At 36.8% G+C, this 22,816-nt stretch overlaps 2 long non-coding RNA genes across 2 annotated transcripts; both read left to right on the top strand.

Moving 5' to 3' along the window:
- The first annotated feature begins 11,014 nt into the window (after positions 1-11,014).
- On the top strand, positions 11,015-12,239 carry LOC128026777 (uncharacterized). Its single transcript, XR_008186519.1, has 3 exons — positions 11,015-11,249; positions 11,702-11,957; positions 12,125-12,239. It is a non-coding gene; the product is annotated as an uncharacterized LOC128026777 (long non-coding RNA).
- A 436-nt stretch (positions 12,240-12,675) lies between these two features.
- On the top strand, positions 12,676-13,801 carry LOC128026785 (uncharacterized). Its single transcript, XR_008186521.1, has 2 exons — positions 12,676-12,883; positions 13,149-13,801. It is a non-coding gene; the product is annotated as an uncharacterized LOC128026785 (long non-coding RNA).
- Positions 13,802-22,816: the final 9,015 nt, after the last annotated feature.

Genomic DNA, 22,816 nt, shown 5'->3' on the forward strand with positions numbered 1-22,816 from the left:
AAGCTGCTAAAAAATTAGGAAGAGTCACTGAAGCTTCTGCGATATGCATGGACTCATTTTCCATTGAAACACAGTGATCACAAGCATCACAATAACGCACACTTTATACCGCCTCCCAAGAGATGGCGCAGAGTTTCATCCTATTTGCACCCTGGTGTCCTAGTGTCAGCATAGCACCCAGTGTTGACAGTTCCATTTCTCCATCTACCTGCAGTCAGACTGACAGAGCAGCAGGCCACAGAGGCTTCTGAGGTGGGTGCAAGCCTCCAGATTGCCTGGAGGAAGGTTTGTAATTTGCCACTCGCTCCGTAGGGCTGATAGAGATGGGAGGGTTTGCGTGCATGAGTGTGTATGTGTAAGAGCATGTGTTTAATGCTAGGCATGTGTGACCGGGGGTGACAACCTGGGTTTGGGAGGCGAGAGGAGAGATTGAGTGCGCTGCGATGGTGCCTGGTGTGTCACAGTTCTGTTGGTGAGAACAGCACCTCAGGCTCTGCTGGTGATTGCTTTGATGTGCAATGATTTCATTCTATCCACCGGTGGAGTCCACAGACCATGGGCGTATTTTGATGCCACCAGGCCCTCGCTCAAATGGGCTTGTTAATGTTATCTCATACACTCAGCACACAGACCTCTACAACACAAACTGAGCTAAGTGAGAACACGGCTGCTGTTCTGATCATCAGGTAATGTCCCTGACAGTACTGGCTCATCAGCTTGAGAGGTGCAAATGAAACATACAAAGTTGATGGCCATGAAGCTATGAGCTCAATGACACCATCTTCTAAAGGATATTAACTGAGATGTAGTCGCTCTAGCTATGGGATCTTTTAACTTTACTTTTCAATTCACGGTTGCATTTCAATAATGATGGAGCCAGTAGCTAATTTTCTAACTCAAGTCACCCAGGTGTGTGAGCATATGTGAGGTGTGCATAGGTTCTGGTGTGTGTTTGTGGATGTGCTGTGCTGCTGGAGCACCTTGACTAGGGTGGAGGTCTCTGACAGACCGCCAGCATCTGCTGCAGTTCAACACCGTCCTGCCCAGACACCGTGAGAGAAGGTGCAGGCATAGCCATCAATTAGATTTTAACAAATGACTTTCTAAGTGCAATACCTAGCGGCTGCTAAAGCGGTCAACCCCTCCCTTTCCCCATCTCGGAGGGGACAGCAGAGAAAAAAGTGGGAGATAGGAGCAGAGCTTTTCCCCCTTTCTTTTCCACAGTGTTTTGTTCCACATCACAGCCAGCTGCTTGTAAAGTCAGCTATGGCCAGGGGCGCCGAGCGTTGGATCGAGAGGGGGGACCTAACCGCATCTCTTGGTACCGAAATGGGAGGTAGGGACATGGAGACATGTACTGCAGAGCATGTCCACCCCAGGCTAAGGCCGTAAAGGCCACTCGCTTTCTCTCTTTCTCCTTCTCGAGCTTCATTTAAAGGGATAGTTCACCAAAGAATTTAAATTCCTTCATCATTTACTCACCCTTATGTCACTCGAGAGGACCATAAAAATATTACAAGCACTGGGAATCATCACAAAAATGTATGATAAAAATGTTCATTAACAAAAAACCATGATGATGTTAATCATTCAATTTCAATTAAAACATTCCCTTGAGCATAATATGATAGAAAAGACAATAACACTTCAACATAATAAAATCTAATATTTTTAAAGAAGAAAAATCTAGAAAGAATATGACTGTTGGGTCATTCCGTGTCAAATCAATCAAATTTCAGAGAAAAAAAAAATATTTTGCTAATATGATTTTCTGAAGAAAGATAAACATGTATATTAATGAAAGCCAAAATATAAAATTTCATGGGTAAATCCACTATTTTAGTAATTCATTTGGCTCTGAATCTCAATTGAAAATTGAGATTTTGCTAGCACTGCTCAAAATGGGTTAATTAACTCACCAAAACAAATCATATATACAGTATCTGAGATTATTCAAATATAGTTACCACATACCTGTACATACCTGCAACATTACAACTTACATCTGCATGAAATGACACAAATGTGCCTCTGAATTCAACTTTAGCATTTTAGCTAAAAAGTGTCACGTTGTGAATGCACTCTTTCCATAGCAAAGTCCTAAAGCACATATTAATCATTGGAACTAAAGCATAAGCAGGATTCATAACATTGTATTACGATAGTGTACTAATTTTATTGAAAAGACCAAAATTTACGTTGTTATTCAAAAATTTGACATCCGCTTTGACATTTTCCAGTTTAACTCAGTGACCCAATGATCTGGTCACAGTGGTTAACAGCTCATTGGAACAGAAGGTTCACACAAAGCATACACATTTTTTATTTATTTAACACAGCCTCACTTTTTCTTTCAGAAGAATGTAACACATGCAAATTCTTTCTTTCAGTCAATCCATTTAAAGCATATTTACAGAAACGCTGGCCTTCAGAGCTATATATAACTAGAAACTTTTCTCATCTTTCACTGTAGTGCATTTGTGGTGCCTCTCCATCTCACTAAGAGGCATAACAGCTGACAAAAGTTCAACGGCTTTCACTTTATCACAAGTTTCTGAGTCACACACTCCATTCAGTCAAGGCAATATAGAAGCAGTGATTTAGCGGAAATGACATGTGGCCATAAGCTTCCGTAGATACACAAAGCCCAGTGCTGATAACTGCTGCAGTTAAGGCCATATTTCATTCTTGTTATGCCCTTTGAATGATTTCACCAAAAAAAATTGTGCCACTAATGGCACAGTAGGAAGCACTTAAAAACTTGCCAGTGTGAAATCTGTGACATTCAGAACTGAACTCCAACCACTGAAAGCTTCCCTTTTTACTATTTAGAAAGACATTCTGTGAGTGTGACTGAGACTTTGCAATTGTTGCTACTGTTTGTGGAATGAACAGCAAGAATATTTTTTTTCAAAAACACAGACTTGCCACTAAGACCTGGGTTGTCAAGGTTTTGTGCCAACAAAGAGCTTGCTGCATGGTCAATTATTCCTTATCTCTCCCAGAAACAAATTAAAACACGACATTCAGCTGGAGCCTAAACTAATCAGAATCTGACTGACTGCACTGCATTTGCTTCACATGTGGCATAAATTATGACAAATATGGTACTAAAATCCATTCTACTATCCACAAATGCTAAACCATAACATAATTTTTCAAAAGAAAGCCTACAGAATAAACACAATTTCTGCATTTCATGAAAGATATAAATAAGTCAAACTATGTTTATGTTTTAACTGAATTTAGCATTTTACAATTTGGTCTTGTAGAAAGATTAGCATAGAAATTGCATTGCAACCTAATCCTAAGAATACAAGTGAGAAAAATACTATATCCTTAATATATAAAACTTCACAGAAGTGCCATTAACCCAAACATTGCAGAAAGTGCTCAAGTTCGAAGTAGTGGTTACAGGAGATGAAAGAAAATAGGCTGAAAACTACGAGAGAAATACGGCTAAACAGGTGAAAAAACAGGACATACCACAACTACTACCACTGCTCAAAATGTATAGAGTTGTTTGAAAACATGATTCATTGTACATCAGGTCAGGTTTTTTTTTTATTAACCTAAGTATGTAAAGAGTTTGTATTTGACATCCTTGAGACCCATTTGTAGACAACATATGAGTTAGATTAAACAATTTAGACTTGAACAGTTAAATTTGAAATGATAAAGGAACAGTTTCTTAGTGAACAACAAGTAACAAGAAAATATTAGGGTTAGACCTCATTTTATTAATTAAAGCTGCGGTAGGTAACTTTTGACGCTCTAGGGGTTAATAAACAGAACTGCTTGCGTCTTGCGGAATAACTTCTCTGTTTATGTCTATTCTGTTTATTCATATATGAAGGTACTGGGTTACTCCGCCGCGGTACCCCCGAAGCAATCTAAAATAGCCCGAATATAAACATTTATTATAGGTGCACCCTAGTGATTCAGGACAAGCCAAAAACATGGTTTGGAAAATGTATTCATGGTGTACTCGCTTCTTATATACATTTTGTATACTTTGAACAAAAAAAAGTTACGGACCGCAGCTCTGATTGGTTGTGTCTTACCGGGAGCGGATGAATTTCTGCAAATGGCAATAGGACCACTGGGAGGAGCCAGAGGAGCTTGATTTTTTTCACAGATTATCTGTCTCATATTCTACTGTCAGGACATAATGACAGGTTTAACAAATATGTAAAAAATATATTTTTACAAAAGTTACCTACTGCAGCTTTAAATAAAAAAAATAAAAAGTGGCCATTACATACTAGAATGGAGGGAGAGAAAGTAAATAGTGTTTAAAATGTATTTTGACTTTAAGATGCTTTATAAGTGTGCCATTTAATATCTGATTGTTTTCTTAAGCGTGTTCACAGTATCTATCCATCCATCCAACCAGGCAATGGAATATGAAGTCAACACTTTTTTTAAACATTCAAGTAACTTGTCTTTGACCTCTGACTGAATACAAGGCCCGTGATATGATTACAATCCCCATGTTGACGTGTTGTTCAAGAATTATATGTACCATCCTGCAGGCATCTTTCACTTACAAGCTGTCTTTAACTTCTCGTCTCCACATAAATAATAAAAATATATAAATAAAAAACCAGTCACTAACAAATCACAGATTCACAAAATAATAAACATCTCATATCTGGATTGAAGGCGTGTTTAAACGTGGCATTCTGTGGAGAGCCATTTATTCTGTGAGCGGAGCAAGAACATAGATCCTTGTGTGCTAGACTTACACATCCCAGCTTTTGTTTATTGATAGAATTAGTGTGGAAATTAATTTCCACTGCATAAACAGTGCGGCCTCATCTTTGAGTCAGTCTCGCTGTTTGGAATGTGAAAAAGCAGAATTTAATTAAATAAATTATAATTCTTTTTTTTTTTTTTTTACAATTATAATCCATATGTTTGTTTCTTTAACTCATAAACCTTTTCATTATAATTTTTAATGCATATGCCTCAGGCATTGAACACATTAAGATTGGTGGTTAAATAATTAGATGGTGGCCCACATTACATTTTTAGGACATGCTTCATGCTCTCCAACCAGCCAAAAATGGCACCCAACAGTACTCTGCTCTTCCCCTCTCACCTGTCTACAGGGTTATGAATCATCCCTCCTGTCATGACTTTAAATATATATATATATATATAGTACAATTTTCTTTCTGTTTAGCACCGGATGGGAAATCATGAGTCTTAAACAGTCTGCTTAAACTGCTAGAATAGGGCAAACACACTTTTTTGAACACAAATGTTTACTGTTTACAGTATACTCCCATATGAGGAGTGTGGAATTTAAATGCTGGTTTTGACAGGCATTTTCCAGCAAGGTGTTGTTTTTTCTGTCGCCGTCTGGCTTCTCAGGTCATTTGGGGTAGGCTTTTAATGGCCTGTGCAGAGTTCATTAGGAAAAACACTATTGGAGCAGCCATTATTAAAGAGCAGTTTTAAAGAGACCTCAGAGACTAGCTTAACAGTTTTAGGCAACTTACTTTAGCTTTACATACAAGAAAAAGGTAGCAAACTAAAGATTCAAATTACAAAACAAGATTTTGTGAACAGGTCACTGAATCATTTATGGATTCATTCAACTGATTAATTCTGCAAATGCACAATGTTTTGCTGGGACTTTTTCATTGGAAGAGCAAAAGTAGCTGGCAATAAAATGCAGGTTGCTCTGTATTAACTGTTAAATGGCATATAATCACATTTGAAAACATACCATTACTTTAAATATCAGCAGTTTATTTTTTATATATATCTTGCTTGTGTGATATTGCCTACAGAAACGTTAGATTATAAAAAATTAACAAACATTTTTAATTACTAAATACAAGTGATCTAAAAATACTATCAGCATACACATTGAGAGAATGATCTATTAAACATAAGTTAATAATGCAGTTATTGTGAAATAACTATTGTTGGGATCCAATCCACAACTTAGTAATTGTTCTGTCAAAAATATGTTTACTGACCTTGTCAGTCAAATTTTTGCATAATTAGAAATGTAATTTTTTATGTCCAGTAATATAATTACTAATAAAAATTATTAACATTTATAAAAATAAATAAATTATAAAATATAACTTAAAATTACCCAATGACTCTGGTAGCAATTGTGTGTAAAAGCCCTATAGCTTTTTACCAACCACTTTAAAAATACAAACAGGTATGCTTTTCTCTTTTTCTTCTAAATGTGCCTAAGCACATCTCACCATTATTTAGCTTAATGCCTCAAATGATTTCTTCTCAAAAGATTGTACGACTTGTGAGTATTTCTCTGTGTGAAACAGCTGTTCTGTGAAACCTGGGATGCACAAACGCACATAAGTGTCTGCGATTTTACAGATCTGTCGTCAACACAGATACTAAACACAAGCGCATCAAATGCACTCGTCACCTTGGTTACATGCATCAGCTCTGTCCACTGACTACAGATGAGTGAGACGATTATAATTGTGCACATTAAAAAGAGTCTTGAGAAAATGACACCACATAAAGACAGGAAGGATCACAGACTTTTCACAAGTTGATGTGGCAAAAAAAAAAAAAACACTGATCTGAGATGGAGTGCTAATTGAATTAAAATTACAAATGTGCAATTTCTTGAATGAGTCATGCAGTTAATGATGCTGAAGCTGTATAGAAGCTCAAAGGCAGATGGTCCACACAGGGAAACGACTGCACCTGTCACTCCAAATGTGTGTGTTTGCTTCCCCTAGTGGCAATGAAGCAAAAACACAAGAGCAGAGAGAATCCTGAATGCTTCCCCTGACTCCTGTGACCCCCTTCATTCAGGCTACATGTGTTTCTCCCCTCTCTTCTTACAACCCCTCTTGCCTCCCCCACAGAGAGTAGCTTAGGTCATTACAGAGTGCTGTCAAAACTTGTGACTGCTCTGCGTCAGAGGATTAAGGGTAAGAGAAGAAGCACAGTCTTTTTCTACCCCTTCATCTCTCATTGTTTTGTAACTACTTTCAGTGGGTTCCATTAAGGCACATAGGCTGGGGTTACATGTAACGTACAGATATGGACAACATGTAAGGATCTGTGCTTCTCAATTCTAGTCCTGGCGCACCACTGCTCTACACATTTTGTATGTATCTCATCACATCACCGAAACTCCGCCATTATTCCAGTTCGATGGGAGCGTACATGTTTCATTCAAAGGGCATTAAAGTGAGCGAGACATGAATTTCAATCGTATTTATTTACAGAGGTATATCAAGTCACATTTCACACATCTCTAGTAAGTTTCATCTGTGTGTAAAGATGCTGCTGGCCGTTGAGTAGCGCAAATCTATGAATGAATGTTCTAAAGTGAAGTAAACATCATTGGACTCCCCTGCTCAGGGAGTAGGGAGCAATGAACACCGTGTTGGGACCATGTCAATCGAAACACAGTTCATGCATGGAGTTCTCTTCTAACGAGCTGGTTATCTGAATCAATTGTGTTAAATAAGAGAGGCATGCAAAATATGCAGAGCGATGTTACGCAAGAACTGGATTTAAAAACCACTGGATTAGAATAATGATTATTATATTATTTCATTATTATTATTATTATTATTATTATTAATTATTAAATACTACAGCGAAGCTTTGGCCGTCACTTGTGTTATTTTGCAGATGATGTCATTCATTTAAAAAAAATATCCTAAAAATGTATTTGTATTATGTGCTATATTTAATTTCTGATCACTAGTTGATGGTGCCCCAGGCCTAGTTCATATAAGCATAGAAAAGGCTCTGTATATCGGTCCCAGATTAGTTATCGGCTGATATCAAAGATGATTTATCTAAAAGGTATCAGCCGATATGAAATATTTAATTGTGAATGCTAATTTCCCCCTATTTTTATTTGTTAAATTTCATCTTTAAAAACACTACAATTTAATAACTTTGTTAAATGTACAAAAAAAGCAGTCATTGGGGCAGTACCTTTTCAAAAGTACACTTTTGTACCTTTTTGTAACTAGTATGTACACTTTAGGTACTATGGTATTAGGTACAATGGTGCACCTTTTCAAAAGTTACCTGCCCCATTGATAGCTTTTGTACCTTTTTTCTGTCTTGTCTTAATAACAGATACTACTTCTTGTAACAGAAGATCTGACCCATCCAAAGTGCCATTTGAGCAACAGCTGCACTTTATCAAGGTTACGTGAGGAAAGTCCTTATAAATTGGCAGTTTCTCATTAAGTGTAATGTCAGCCCACTCAATAGGCGTGCGAACATAAGATGAGTCCAACAGAATGGCAGGCTTTCATGCACATGATGAACAAAAGCCAAGAGTTCGAGCATATCATAGACAGATACATACTAATGACAAGTGTCTGAATATATCATCTTGTAACTGCCTGCCGAGGTCTGTCATTGTCTACCAGCCCACTGCAGTCACTGGATGAACTGAATGGGAAGGAGACAGTGTAAACATGCCGGAGCAGAACCCGGGGTGAAACCGCATCTGTCAGAAAAACTTTTAATGAGGGTTTAAAGGCAACGGCACTTGCATCTTTAAATGGAGCATTGGAACCTGCAGATTGATTTTAAGGGATCAAGCACACTTAAATCATTATTCAGTCACCCTTATGGTGCAATATGTCTTTTCTTTTAGTTGGAACACCAAATAAGATGTTTTGAAAAATTAAACATTTTCTCTTCGTCTATATTATACTATAAAGTAGTCTTATTGTTGTTTGGAGCGCAACGTTCTTCAAAATATCTTGGAAGACGTTTTTTTATTCGCATTGCTATGAAATGAGAAACGTGATGTTTCTTCTTCATTTATCCAATACAAAGCATTTTTTTTATTTGTCCAATATGGAACATCTATGCTTGCACTTTAATAGAGTTTAACACGTTCGAGAGCTTCCTTGAAATAACGTGTGAATCAGCTCGCTAAAAAAGGCCTTGGATGCGATTGTTTTTATGCAAAATTATTTTCTGAAAGTCCTATAAATAGTTCTGAGAGGCTTAAGCTCCACTCTCTGCAGTTTTCAGAACTGTAAATGCCAGCAGTCTAAAGCTCCCTTATGTCCTGCAGTTTCGTTGCCCTCTGCTAATCCGAGTTTGGTCTCAAAATACACTTCAGCCTGTTCCAGAAAAGCTGCGATTGAAAAAGATAACAGAAAGAAAAGTGATATGACCCGCTAAATGCATCGTGCGACAATTAACAGCATGCTATCTGCCATGCTTCTACAATGCAGCAAATAAAGTTCATTTCTAGTCCAAGCGATGAGTCATGTAGAAGTTGGCTAGTCAGTTGGACAGTTAAGAACATGGCCAGCTGTGCCTCTTCAATTATGGCACCTGGAAGCCGCTGCGCCATCCCTCCGTCTGTTGATAGCGCCAGGCTCCCTCTTCTCACCCAGTGCCACGGGGTACAGACTGAGAATCCTGGCCTGAGGCCCATCTCTCTCCCCCTCCCTGCCTGTTCCCTTTATTATCTCATGGTATTCCTGTATTTGCCCTCTTCTCTTTAAAGGATGGCATTACTTCCACATCCACAAACTTGTCAAAACCAATTTGCACCCCTATTATCCCCTGAACTGATTTCGAACTGACCTCCTCTCTCTCTCTCTCCCCCACTTGCTCACCCCTTTCTCCTCAACCCAATGCATCTCTCAACTGAAACCCCAACACAATCCTGTTCTCCAGCTAAATCAAACACCCTCCCCCTTCAATACACCCTTCCTAAACTGGGCTTTACCTGCACAGCACCCATTTTTCCTCCCTCACTACACTCTTTTTCTCTGGCTTTACTCTGCAGTGCTTTATCCTTCAAGTCCAGATCTGGCATACAAAACAAAAGGAGGGGGAAACAACAAACACAAGAGTATTAGGAAACATGCTGAACCTCTATAAAAGGCAAAGAGAACATAATATACTTGACAGTCTATGTTTGAAGCGCAGCTCTGTCACCCCTTCATGGCCTCCCCTTCCGCCTCCCTTCAATTAGCATCTCACCAGTGACAACACGGAGGATCTTCATTAGGGGAGAATGCTCAGTTATATCAGTTGATATTCGTTTCCAAAACTAATTATCCAAGTTGCTTGGCATGGCTGACTGAGCCTGCCCCTGCCCCTGCCCCAGGGCACAGCGGTTACTGATGTGACTTGGCTTTGGTTGGGAGTTTGGCTCACCTCCATCCGTGTCTCTTCTATGTGCTCTAAAGCGGCTAAATACATCCTCTACATGTAATTCTCATTTTTCAGCAGGTTTAGTCTGGCAAAAACACATAAGCACATTAACAGACTCTGATTGGAAAGGTTAACACTTGCCGCTTATCTTGTCATTTTCATTCTTTTGACCACAAGCATTACTATGATTATTGACACACTAACATAAGTGTGAAACTACAAAAACACAAACCAACAGCTGAAATGACTGAATGAAAAATTTTGTTTATGAAAACCAACAAAACTAAACTGTGAAAGAAAAAAAAAACATGTAATAGCTGTCACAAGACTATAGCGGACAGTGGTACTGTTAAAATATTAAATGATTTCTCTGCACTACAACAGACTAAACGATGTATAATCAGATAGAAGAGCAAAAGCAGACTCACAGTTTATAATATTTATGGGCACATTTTCATGAGGAGTATTCATATTTGTTATTTTACGGCCAACAAGCATTTTTACTTTTTTTTCTAAGGATTATCTGAATATACATATCTGATTAAATGAATACACGTGCAGGAATAAATGATGCCTCTTAAATATAGTTACAGAGGAAATGAAAGTTTAATCGCTTTTAAACTCTCTCATTAAACCTCTGAAACACAGCAGAGATTGTGTCATCTCACCTGCGTCAGATGCGCCAGTCTGCACAGAACACTAATCTGAAATAATTATCATGTGTGTAAAACCACATAATTAAGTCTTTCGGAGGCACTGGTCCAAATCTCCAGTCCAAATGTTCTAGACTGAAAAAAAAACTGCTCTGACGGGGAAGAAAGCAGTTAATTGTGGAAACAGAGTACACTCTAAAAAACGCTGGGTTGTTTTTTCAACCCAACTGCTGGGTTGAGGCCGTTGAATAGGACTTTGGGATGTTTTAACCCAAGTTTGGGTTGAAAATAACTCTCTTTTTCAACCCAGCGGGGTGGGTTGAGGACGCGGACGTGAAGGAGAGCACGCACGTCACGTCAAAATCGTACGTCTCCAGTGCGAGCAGCCGCCATTTTCTCAGCGTGATAGATGCGAGAAGCGAGTGAAAGACTATGGTAAGTAACGTTAAATATTCAAAATGTAAAGTTATCTTTTATTGTTTACCCGGTTGTATGAAAGGCGGAAGGTTTTATGAAAGGCGGAAACAAAGGAGCTTAACGTTATATATATATGTATAAAAAAACGGACGCGGTTTTCGCCTCGGACACGGAGGTCTTAACTGCCTCATGTAACGGTACTGAACGGAGGATGTACTTTTAATATAACGTCTGTGAATGTATTTTGTCATATTTACATAAGATTTTACATTATCTGTTCTCTTTGAGGCGTTAACAGACGGTTATGGTCACGGTTACGCTCATGTGAATTTGTCTTTTTTTTCGCGGTTAAACTGAATGTATGTTTGTCTCCTAAAGGAAACGGCATTGTGTAGTAAAGACTAGCATAATTATTTTGAGGCTGTTGAAGTGGTAACTGTTAAAAGTATGTTTTACATGTAATATTTCAGACTTGTCCAGCTCCTGTCTTCATTGTCCTCGCGCTGAGAGTTAAAGACACAGAAGCTGTTTGTGTGAGGAGTCACAGACCTGTGTGAGGATGAGGAGGAGGTGTTCTTCTGAAGAGAGGGACAGACGGTTTAAGGAGAGTAAACTTCAGAATAACATCAAGTTATCTTTATTTTTACTAAGACTAAAATAATGTGTGTGTTTTTTTTTAGATGTTGAAATCCAGAGACAAGATAACTTCATTCTTTTGAGACTGATGTAAGTTAAATTATTATTTTTTTTTTATTTTTTTTTTTAGAAAATTAATGTTTCTGTTGTGTCCTGCCTGTTAACTTCACATTTTGATGCAAAAACAGTGTGATTTTATATATGTATGTATGTATATGTTAATATTTTATTGAAACCATTGATGTCCCTCTTTGCAGAACTCAAACTAACTGGAGTTAAGGACACAGAAGTCTGCTTGTGTGAGGAGGAGGTTTTCTCAGCTTCTTCTGAAGAGAGGGAAAGATCGTTTAAGGCAAGTAAACTTCATAATTTCATGTTATCAGTTGTTGTTGTTTTTGAAAATAAATTTTTCTGTTGTCTCCTGCCAGTTTACTTCACATTTTGATGCAACAACAGCATGATTACGTGCTCATTTCATTAAGACCATTGATGTCTGTGTTTTTTATTGCAGAACTCAAACCAACTTTGGAGTTGTCTGATTTGGAGAGTCATTATTCTTGGTCTTCGCTCTTAGAGGTAAAGTTCACACAAAAAAATCATTTACTTGCCCTCAAGTCATTCCAAACCTATAAGACTTTTGTCTGTCTTTACAACATAAATTAATATATTTTTAGTTTTCTCATAATATTTGTTAATCCATTTATAGTTTAGATAATCAGTATTTTCAAGCTTCATAAATATAGAGTTATTGTAGAAGTAAATTCTGATATTTATATATGAATACATCTTAAATTATATGATAGCAAACATGTATGTTAAAAATAAAATACTGGTCTCCCAGACCAGCAATGGAGGACACAAAAAGAGAATATTAAATATATTCATATGCTTTCCAAAAAATTAGCAGATTTTGTATGAGTCTGGAAAAACATGAGGAGAGTAAATTATAAACATTTTAGTTATTTGGTGAACTAACGGTTTGAAGAGCAACCCTCCATGTACATGAATATTGTGAGGTATGTGAATGTCATGTCTGTTTTAATGTTTCAGTAAAGAAGCTTTCCGAAAGCAATATTTATTCAAACAATATCGCATGTCCTCACACTAGTGCTGCCATTATAGCCTCCTGGAGCGCTGTGGTGGACTGAGACATTAAACAACCACAAAGTGTTGAAACTTTAAAACCGATTATTTACCTATCCTTACGGATGTGAATACACCTCTACCTGAAAATGGATAGTTTAATTAAATGTTTAATTTTTTCAAATGTGTTTCTCTTAGGCCACTGATGAAGAACAGGCGGTGACTGGGATGAATGCTGGTCAGAGAGGAGAATCTTCTTTCCGCCTAAACTGATGCAGCGGTGGTTTTAAAGGAGGACGCTGCCCTGGATGATGTAGAAGATGTCACATGCTGTGCTGATGGGGTTTCTTCATGACTACATCAGTTATGCTAAAGAGATCATGAAAATTGACTGTGATGCATGATCTGTATTCATGGACTATGAAACAAACTGTAAGTGTATAATTTGTTAAAAAAAAAAGTTAAATGCTTTTTCTGTGTTGTTTAGTAGAAGAGTTTACAATGTCATTCATACACCTGCTCACATTCTTTCACACACACACACACACACACACATGCGTCTGTTGAATGTTATAATATCAAAGTTAATGTTGTGATTTATTTGTGTACTGTCATGCCAGAATAGTTGGAAAAAAACCTAACTAATTGTAAACTTATTGTATGTTTTCGTATATTTTTATACAATATATACAATTGAACAAAGTCCAATTTGATCTTAAGTTATATTCATCAAATGTTCAATGCTTTATGAACTCTGTAGCTGTTAATGCCATCCTTTTCTGCATTTCTTCTAACATGTTACTTTTTGACTTTTCTCTTGTTTTTAATAAATATTTTCCTTTTGGTAATTATTATTTGTTTGTAAAAGTGATATTTAAAATGAACAACATTTGTAGGTTTAATGCCTAGCTCAATTTGGGTTAATTTTAACGTAGAAATGCATTGTTTCCCCACATGGCTGCACTCTGCGAGTTCATTTTCTGCCAGCAGGAGGCGCTAAGAGCGGGAGAGGTAGGTTTCTCCGGTAACGGCTGCAGAGCGGTGCTGAGCTCACAAACGCTGCCTTATCAAGCACATGCGAAATGATATCGAACATTTTCTAAATACAGTAGTTTTCCTCCTGTAATACAGTGATAAAAAAACACCCGCTCTGTTTTTTTAAACCCTGCAATATAGTCATTTTAAACCATAAAAAAGGCAACCCAGCAGGCTGGGTTAAATATGATAACCCAACTGGTTGGGTTAAAATAACCCAGCGCTGGGTTCGTCCCTTTTTGACCCAGCGCTGGGTTGTCAAAATAACCCAAATTGGGTTGTTTTCAACCCAGCAGTTTTTAGAGTGTAGTCGACTGCAGTGGCAAATGATTAATCATAGTCTAAAGTGTGAAACAACGTGAGAAAAAAACTTTAATTAGACTTCCATTTCACCACAGTAATTAAATCTACACACACACGCCTTAAATGCATTGTTACAAAATTATGTTTTTTTTTATATGTGTGAAATTCAGTGATATCACATCCCTATGGCTTATTTTTTGAGGTGCAAATGTTCTCCTTAAATCAATTATAAATGACATCTTTCTGTCTCAAACTTAATGTTCATGATTGTATGTATCTTTTGCATGCTTGCTCACTTGCCAGCCATAATAGCTCCACAGAACAAACTATTTAGGTTCATTTCAAAGTAGCTGAGGCCAGACTGATTATGAATAACTCTCCAATTCCTACTCTCCCTCCCTTTTACAAACCCTGTTTTTGAACTTACCCCCTCTGCCCCTCTTCTATCAAGCTTCTGTGCCCTCCTCCTTCCCTGGTTCCAAAGCCCTGGGTCCACAGTCCGGAGGTAGATCACTTTAATTCTGCTTCATGGATCTTTTTCAAAAAGGACCTGAGACCCGGAGACCCCAGAACCAGTGACCGCGGTCTGAACCCAGCCGGGCTCTGTGCACTCGTAAACACAGCCATCATCTCACATGCTCCCTTTTCCACCACACACTTTTGTTCCCTCCCAATCAGGCACTGAGAGTATTTGATTCGGCCTACTAAAGTAAGTGCCCCACTCAATTCCTGGGATATGAATATTGCACTTGACCCATGCTGTTTTTCAGGACCTATATGGTAAATGCATTGAGGGAAGAGGAAAAGCTGTCAAATAATGCCTTAAATTCTCATGTCACACCTGGCTTTCAAAATATCAGCTCAATGGGCTCTTTCTTCAAAACACCGAGCTGCCCTTCACATGGGTTAATGATGTATTACAGAAGAGAGTAAACGAGAAAATGAAAAAAAAAAAAAAAATTAAAATCTATTTTAAAACAGATGTGGCAAGTTCTTAGAATTGTACCAATGTATTCATGCGGCTTTGAAAAGCTTTTATATAATTTTCAAAAATGTCATGTATTATAAATGGAAAAAAAAGAATATATCAATAAATAAATAGACATTGAATGTGTAGTGTACAATTAACTACTAATAACATTATTAGTTTTTCAATATTATTAATATTATTATTTTTTTTTACAAATATAATGAATTTTTCATTCATAAATATATATTTTTTGGAAGTCACAGCATAACCTGATCTAACCTTGCCTTGTCATAGAAAAGCCAAGTGATATGACATTTTAAACAACAATATTACAGACGTTTACTTTGTCGCAAAAATATCCAAATGATTTTTAATTAAAAAATGTAAAACAAGTTCTTTAGAAAATGTGTATTTAAGTCATTGCAGGTATGAACTGCATTTTTATATATAAACCTTAAATGCATGTCCAAAAATGAATGCTACTGTACGTCATTGACCCACATACATGTTACACCTTGGGCCAAAAGACTGTACTCTTCAATGGAGGAAAACAAAATGAAGCCCAAACCCACATGACATGGAGGAATGAGGATATTCATCATCTTTTTAAAATTTTCTTGTAGTCTGTAAAAAGCAATTATGAGAACCTATCATGATACAGTTCATTTGTGAAACATAATATAACATGCAAGGTGTACTGACAAGACTTTCTAGGCGATCAAAACGACCATTGTCTAGTTTCCTGCATCCCAATAAATGACACATGGCTTAAGGCTTTCCATAGTGAAAATGGGATTTACAGTAATAGTGTCCCTAGGTGGACTTGAGCAGCTACCTAGGGATGATCAAATGAGCAATTTCTTCCTAGATGGTCACCATCGCAATGACCTTTACATTTGAAGAACTTTTTATGGAGAAAAACTCCCATATTGCCATTTCAAAGTGACGTGACATACAGCCAAGTATAGTTCAGGAGCCTTAAAAATGAGATCGCAGAAAAAGATGCACACTTGCCTTATCCCAAACCTATCTAGCCTTGTGCCTTTCTCCAGAATGAAATCTCTAAATAAAGCTGATGAGGACTGATGAGAATTGACACAAGCTAAGCAAAGCACCCAGTGGAACGGCCCTTGGAGCATCACAGTTTGGGGTCATTCTTTATCCCCCTCTGGGGCAGCTCGTTCACACTATCACACCTGTCGGTCAAAAGAAAGACTCAGCAAAGGGAGTGACAGAAGAGAGAAGGTTTATTCAATGCAGAAGTGAAGAGAAATAAACCATTCTGTTCCTCCTGGATATGCTTTTATCTGTAAACCACGCAGTGTTGGCCGGGGCGGGGGGCTTGCAGTACTATATAAGGAAAAATGGAAAGTTACAGCTCTTCCTGAAACTGACTATACTTCCTTTGAATCTGTTGCTTTGCAAATCAATGGATTTGTACCAACTATCATAGCTATTGTTTACAGGCCTCCGAAGGCCAATTCTGTATTCCAACAGGAATTTTCAACATTTTTAACTTCTCTTTGTTCATTGTCTCCAAACGTGGAGAATAAGAAAATTGAACACATCCATCAGCAATTGGTTTCACCAAACCCTGATCGGAACAAAACTCATTCTAGCTTTGCGCCATCTCCCTTATTTTCATTTTCTGTTTTTAAAATTCCAACAGTTGAGGACATTTGTTCCATTGTACAAAAATCTAAATCTGTCACCTGTCAATTGGATCCATTACCGACTCACTTGGTTAAAGCTGGTTTATCATTTCTTTCCTCTTTAATCACTGATATTATGCATGCATCACTTCTTACTGGCACTGTCCCTACTGCACTTAAAACTGCTGTTATAACGCCTATTCTTAAGAAACCTGGGACAGACACAAAGAATTTTGCTAATTTTCGACCTATTTCAAATCTTCCGTTTCTGTCAAAAATCCTGGAAAAAATTGTTGCTCATCAGCTCCGTGAACATCTCTCTTGCAATAATTTATATGAGCAGTTACAATCAGGGTTTCGTGCTTTTCACAGTGTTGAAACTGCACTTGTAAAGATTTCTAATGATCTATTACTAGCAGCTGATGCTGGTCTTCTATCAATACTTATACTTCTTGACCTTAGTGCAGCATTTGACACCATTTCACATCCCATACTTTTGAGCAGGCTGGAATCTATTGGAATTACTGGTATGGCTTTAAGCTGGTTTGGTTCTTATCTTACAGATCGCATTCAATTTGTACAACTTAAACAGTTTAAATCAAAACCCACTTATGTTGTCACTGGTGTTCCCCAGGGCTCTGTTTTAGGACCTCTTCTGTTTATTATTTATCTTTTACCTATTGGCAACATTTTTAGGAAATATGATATCCACTTTCATTGTTATGCTGACGACACCCAACTTTACCTGTCTTCTAAACCTTCTTCTAAGTTTCCCTCTTCTGCTCTTGGTGAGTGCCTAAGTGAATTAAAAGATTGGTTTTCAAGTAATTTTCTACAATTGAACAGCAGTAAAACAGAAATTCTTCTTGTTGGTTCAAAAAATACAATAAGTAAGTCGAATATTTCTTCTCTGGAAATAAATAACTGTTCTGTTCCTCTATCGAATCAGGTCAAAAGTTTAGGTGTCATTTTTGACACAACTTTGTCTTTTGAATCTCACATAAATAGTGTTACCCGTTCTGCATTTTTCCATATTCGCAATATAAGTCGTCTGCGCCCTGTCCTTTCACTCAGGAGTACTGCTACGCCTGTGCATGCTCTCGTAACATCAAGAATCAACTATTGTAATGCTTTGTTTTATGAGCTTCCTTCCAAATCTCTTCATAAATTACAGTTAGTACAGAATGCTGCAGCTCGAGTCATTACCAAAACTTCCACTTTTGAACACATTTCTCCTGTTTTACAGAAGCTGCATTGGCTCCCGGTTAAATTTCGTGTGAATTTTAAAATTTTACTTTTAACTTACAAAGCACTTAACAATTTGGCTCCTTCATATCTCCATGATCTTCTTCATATACACACTCCTTCCCGCACTCTAAGATCTGCTTCTGCACTTACACTTGTTCAGCCACGCACTCGGACAACTTCTCTGGGGTCACGAGCTTTTGGCTTTGCTGCTCCCCATTTATGGAACTCTCTTCCTGTAGAAGTTCACAACAGTTCTAGTCTCTCAGTTTTTAAATCTCGTCTTAAAACATATCTGTTTAGGCAGGCTTTTATGTGATTTAATGTTTGTTGTTGTACTGGTTTGATTGAGTAATGTATTTTTTTTAATGAATTGTGTAAGGTGTCCTTGAGTGCCATGAAAGGCGCCTTTAAATAAAATGTATTATTATTATTATTATTAAAAGAAAAGCGCTATCATAACAGAAATGACAACAGATATAACAGGCAAGGTTTCAATGACAGCTTAAATAACTTCACATCCCTCTTTGACTCAATGACCAACAAGACTTTAAGACTAAAATGGCTAAAGTGAGTGTACTAACAACAATAAAAAGAACAAAGTGTTAAATAGCCTAACATAAGATTGTAATAAAAAAAATAAACAGTTCAATAAATAATTTTGAAGCTCACTTTAACTAAATACGCATAAATGATGCTGTAATATTAGTTCAAGAGGGAAATTGTGCACTACTCTGGAATATACATCATGTTGTTGTTCTTTATGCATTTAGCTTGCTTGAAATTTTGAGCCACTATGATGGTTCAACAAAAGAAACAAGGATTAGCCTATTGTTAATCATAAATAAACACGTCAAACCGGTAAAATGTATCGCACAGTGAGCAGTAAATATTCACAACAAATGCCATGTGGACTCTCACGCGACCCACCTGTGACCATTAATAGCCCATTTATTAGTAAACTTCAACATGTTTGTAGGAGATTACGCTCAAAACCTTCCGAAATACAATACAAGTACAAACAAGGTACCTACCTTGACCAGGTGAGGGGATCAGGAAGGGCTGGAACTTGCCTAGTTCCGACAGCTTGATTACTGTTGATTTGTTAATTTACAGCGGCACCTTGCGTTAAGAAGAGGTAAAGCACTTGAGGACGTCGAGGGAAACACTTCGTCCATCCATCCATCCATCCATCCGTGCATCCATTCTTTAAGTAAACACTTCATTTTAAATAGGGGGTTGATTAAAGGACTTAATCAAAAAATAAAATACACATTGCACCTTCCTGATAGTAGCCCTAAAATTATTAGATTAAATAAGATCTGCAGAATGAATTGGAGAAGTTTGATCATTTTTATCATGCGAGGTAACATTATTTTTCTCAGTAATTATAGAAGTGTACGAATAACAATTACACTCATTGTTTCCTGACTGAATCTTATTTGAAATAAATGAATGAATGAATGAATAAATCAATAAAAACACCCACTGAACCATAAGGAAAAAGCAGTGTTTATTTACAATCAAGCACAAAAGCCAAACAAGCCAGAGAGTGTTACATCTTCATGTTCATTTCCACGTGAAGACATGAAAATTCAACTACACATTCATTTACAACATATTTGAGGCTTATCTTAAAACAAATATTTCTTAATTATACCAGACTCTTTGTTCATTACAGCAAAATGGGATTTAAATAAATATTTCACCAAAAATATGCTTACATTACAATTAATAGATCTTGACCAAGGAATGCTATCTTCAAAAAAAAAAGAAAGAAAGAAAAGCTGCTAACTTTGTGCTATATAAGTTCTTTTGTGCTTTAAGAATGACATGAGCGTGAGTAAATGATACCAATAGGAGTTTCACTTTTTGTGTGAACTATCATGAGTAATAGAGTTCATTTAGGTTCATTTGGCCTACATACTGTAATAGAAAGGCTTTTGGCTTATTGAATTCCTAGAATGTCTGAAATGATAATAAAAATACATTTGATTTATGCAGACTAGAAATGTGAAAAAATCTGTGTATGTAAGGTTCTGCATATGTGTGTGTGCTTAATTAACCTAATAAGCATTGCATGTACAATCCCATGGTTTGCTGACATTTGAAGTGTTGTATTTTATCGGTATGCATGTGAACAATCACAGAGTATACAGAGTTCCATGTTCCACAATGGTAATGGTCTTTAATAGCCAGGTCAGTTTGTCTAGGGTATAGCATTAGTTTGATAGCAAATGCCAGACAAATAACAGAAGGCCCAGGAGGAAGCTGAAGCCTGTGCTGATTCTGGTGGCGTCTCCTGCCACATTGCAGTCATCAGAGTAGCAGCAGTGAACTTTGACCCCTGGAGCTCTGTAGCCCTGGCTGTTAGCCTGGCTGCAGAAAGATTTGTATGAGCACGACTTCATTACGCCACCTAAGAAGACAAGAACGGCATGAGAGCGTGATAACATATTTATGTGCCTTGATCCTCATAAGCAAGCTGTAGACCTCCTGCTATTTCTAAGCTGGAGCCAGACAGAGCAGTCTGTCTTCCTTTAACATCAGCTTGATCCAGTGCCTCCCCTTAAAACACACACACACACACACACACACACACACACACACACACACATGCAGTCATTAAGGATTTTTTCTTAAGATTTATCCCTCTGAGATTTATCACCCACAACGAAGGAAATAAAAAATTTTAAAATCGCCCAGTTTCCTCTCATCCTTCTATGCAAGAAGATTCATTATTAACTATGCACCCATTCAACTTACTGCCATGTCCACGGACAACAGCACATGCATCTGAGTAGCTTGGACATGTTTTGGAGCCCTGACGATTACAGTCTTCATCTGTAGAGCCCATGCAGGTGTAACACTTCAGCGCCTCAGCTAAATAGAGACAGAGAAGGGGCAATAGTAATTCAACATTAAAATTCCAACAGCAAACAAAAAAAAATACCTAAAGTGTAATTAATAACCCATCAATATTTATCTATTTTTCTGTCTTGTTTTCCAGTAAAAATGAAACATGATAATGAAGTTTCTTGAGAAAAAATCTATTTATTAGTAGTATTATCAATAAATTATTTTATTTATCATTTTACTGTTTATATGCCCCAAACCAGTGCATAGACAATATGTGCCTTCTTGTAATTATTAACAATAAATTAAAAAAAACAACAACAACAACAGTTTCTCAATAATAATTAAGTAAATACATAAAAACATATACATTCTCTGAAAATAATTATTCCATGCAATTTTTGTCACATAGATTTCTCTCATTTAAATGTTTTAAACATGATGAAAAACAATGATTAAAAAAGATTCCCCTCAAACTGTTTTTTTATTTTAATTTTAAAATTTTTTTAAACTTATTTTGCCTCTTTTTTTACCAGTTTGTTACATATATTATAGATAAATGCGTAAATGATTAAATGAAAGAAAGGGAAAATATTCTGTGTCCAGATGAGAACCATAGCTCAATGTAATAGCTTCAACAATCAAGGCAAATTATGGGGTTACATAATAATTGCACACATCCAATGCATTTGTCTAAACAACACTTGATGTTTTATGCAATTTAATTTCTAGTGTGGAGACAGGAAAATTATACTGTATTTCATAATGACACACATATAATAATGCACTCTGTTTCAATTTCCATGATGAAGCAGCTTTAAACCGCAACAAATATGCCATCAACATGAGTTCATTTTAAAAATATTTTAAAGATCTTAATCTATCTATTGATCTAAACTTCACTGTTCTATGATGTCTGAACAGAACACTGACGTCCTGATCGTGAAAAAGATATTTTTTCACTTTTGTTTAACAGACCCCATGGAAGCTAGCAGAAGTCACAACAGAGATACATCTAAGTGTTTTAACTGTCTTGTAAATAACCAGCAGTGTATGTTATAGCTAAGTCTTTTTCATGTGCCTCTAGCTATTGTCTCCCATTAAGTGCATTTTTTTCAAACATCCAAACGCTCTTTTAAAAGCATCTGCTATATGTGCCTTAGCACTGTTAACTTACTCTAAAGACACCCTTCTACTGCATCTGAGTCATTCTCTTTGATAGCTAATGATTTCTGGATGACCACGTGTCACTGAAGATGGTAAATATTAAATTTTTCAGAATGTTTGCGAGTATACGTAATGTATAGAACAGCCTGTTGAATTTGATACTAATCCATGATGTCACATAAGTCACTAAAGGTATTATTATTCATTGCCCTTCAAAAACTACACATAACACAAACACACATGCATATTTGAAACAAATCACTGGTTTAGAATTAATGCTGTTGTCTGCTTTATTACCTACTCCAAAATCCTTCCGACAGAGGTTAAAATAAAGTTGTTACAAATCATCTGTGCAAAACATCCATAATAAGAAAGAACAAGCAATCTCCAGTTTCTCTATGCTTGACCTTGTTTGCAATTTGTCAATTTGACAGTTCTGTACTATAGTAAGACCATACTTGATGTTTATGGGAAATATTTCAGCGGGCATTTGTCAAATATATTTAAATAGTTTTGGCTATAATAAATTAATTTAGTTTGTTGGGTGAGAATTATTTTATGAAAGGAAGAGTATAATACGTAAATAAATAAATTGCCTGAGAGCCTGAGTTGTAAACTTAATTATCTACATATGCATA

The sequence above is a fragment of the Carassius gibelio genome, chromosome A13, assembly GCF_023724105.1.
Source record: "Carassius gibelio isolate Cgi1373 ecotype wild population from Czech Republic chromosome A13, carGib1.2-hapl.c, whole genome shotgun sequence".
Lineage (NCBI taxonomy): Eukaryota > Metazoa > Chordata > Actinopteri > Cypriniformes > Cyprinidae > Carassius > Carassius gibelio.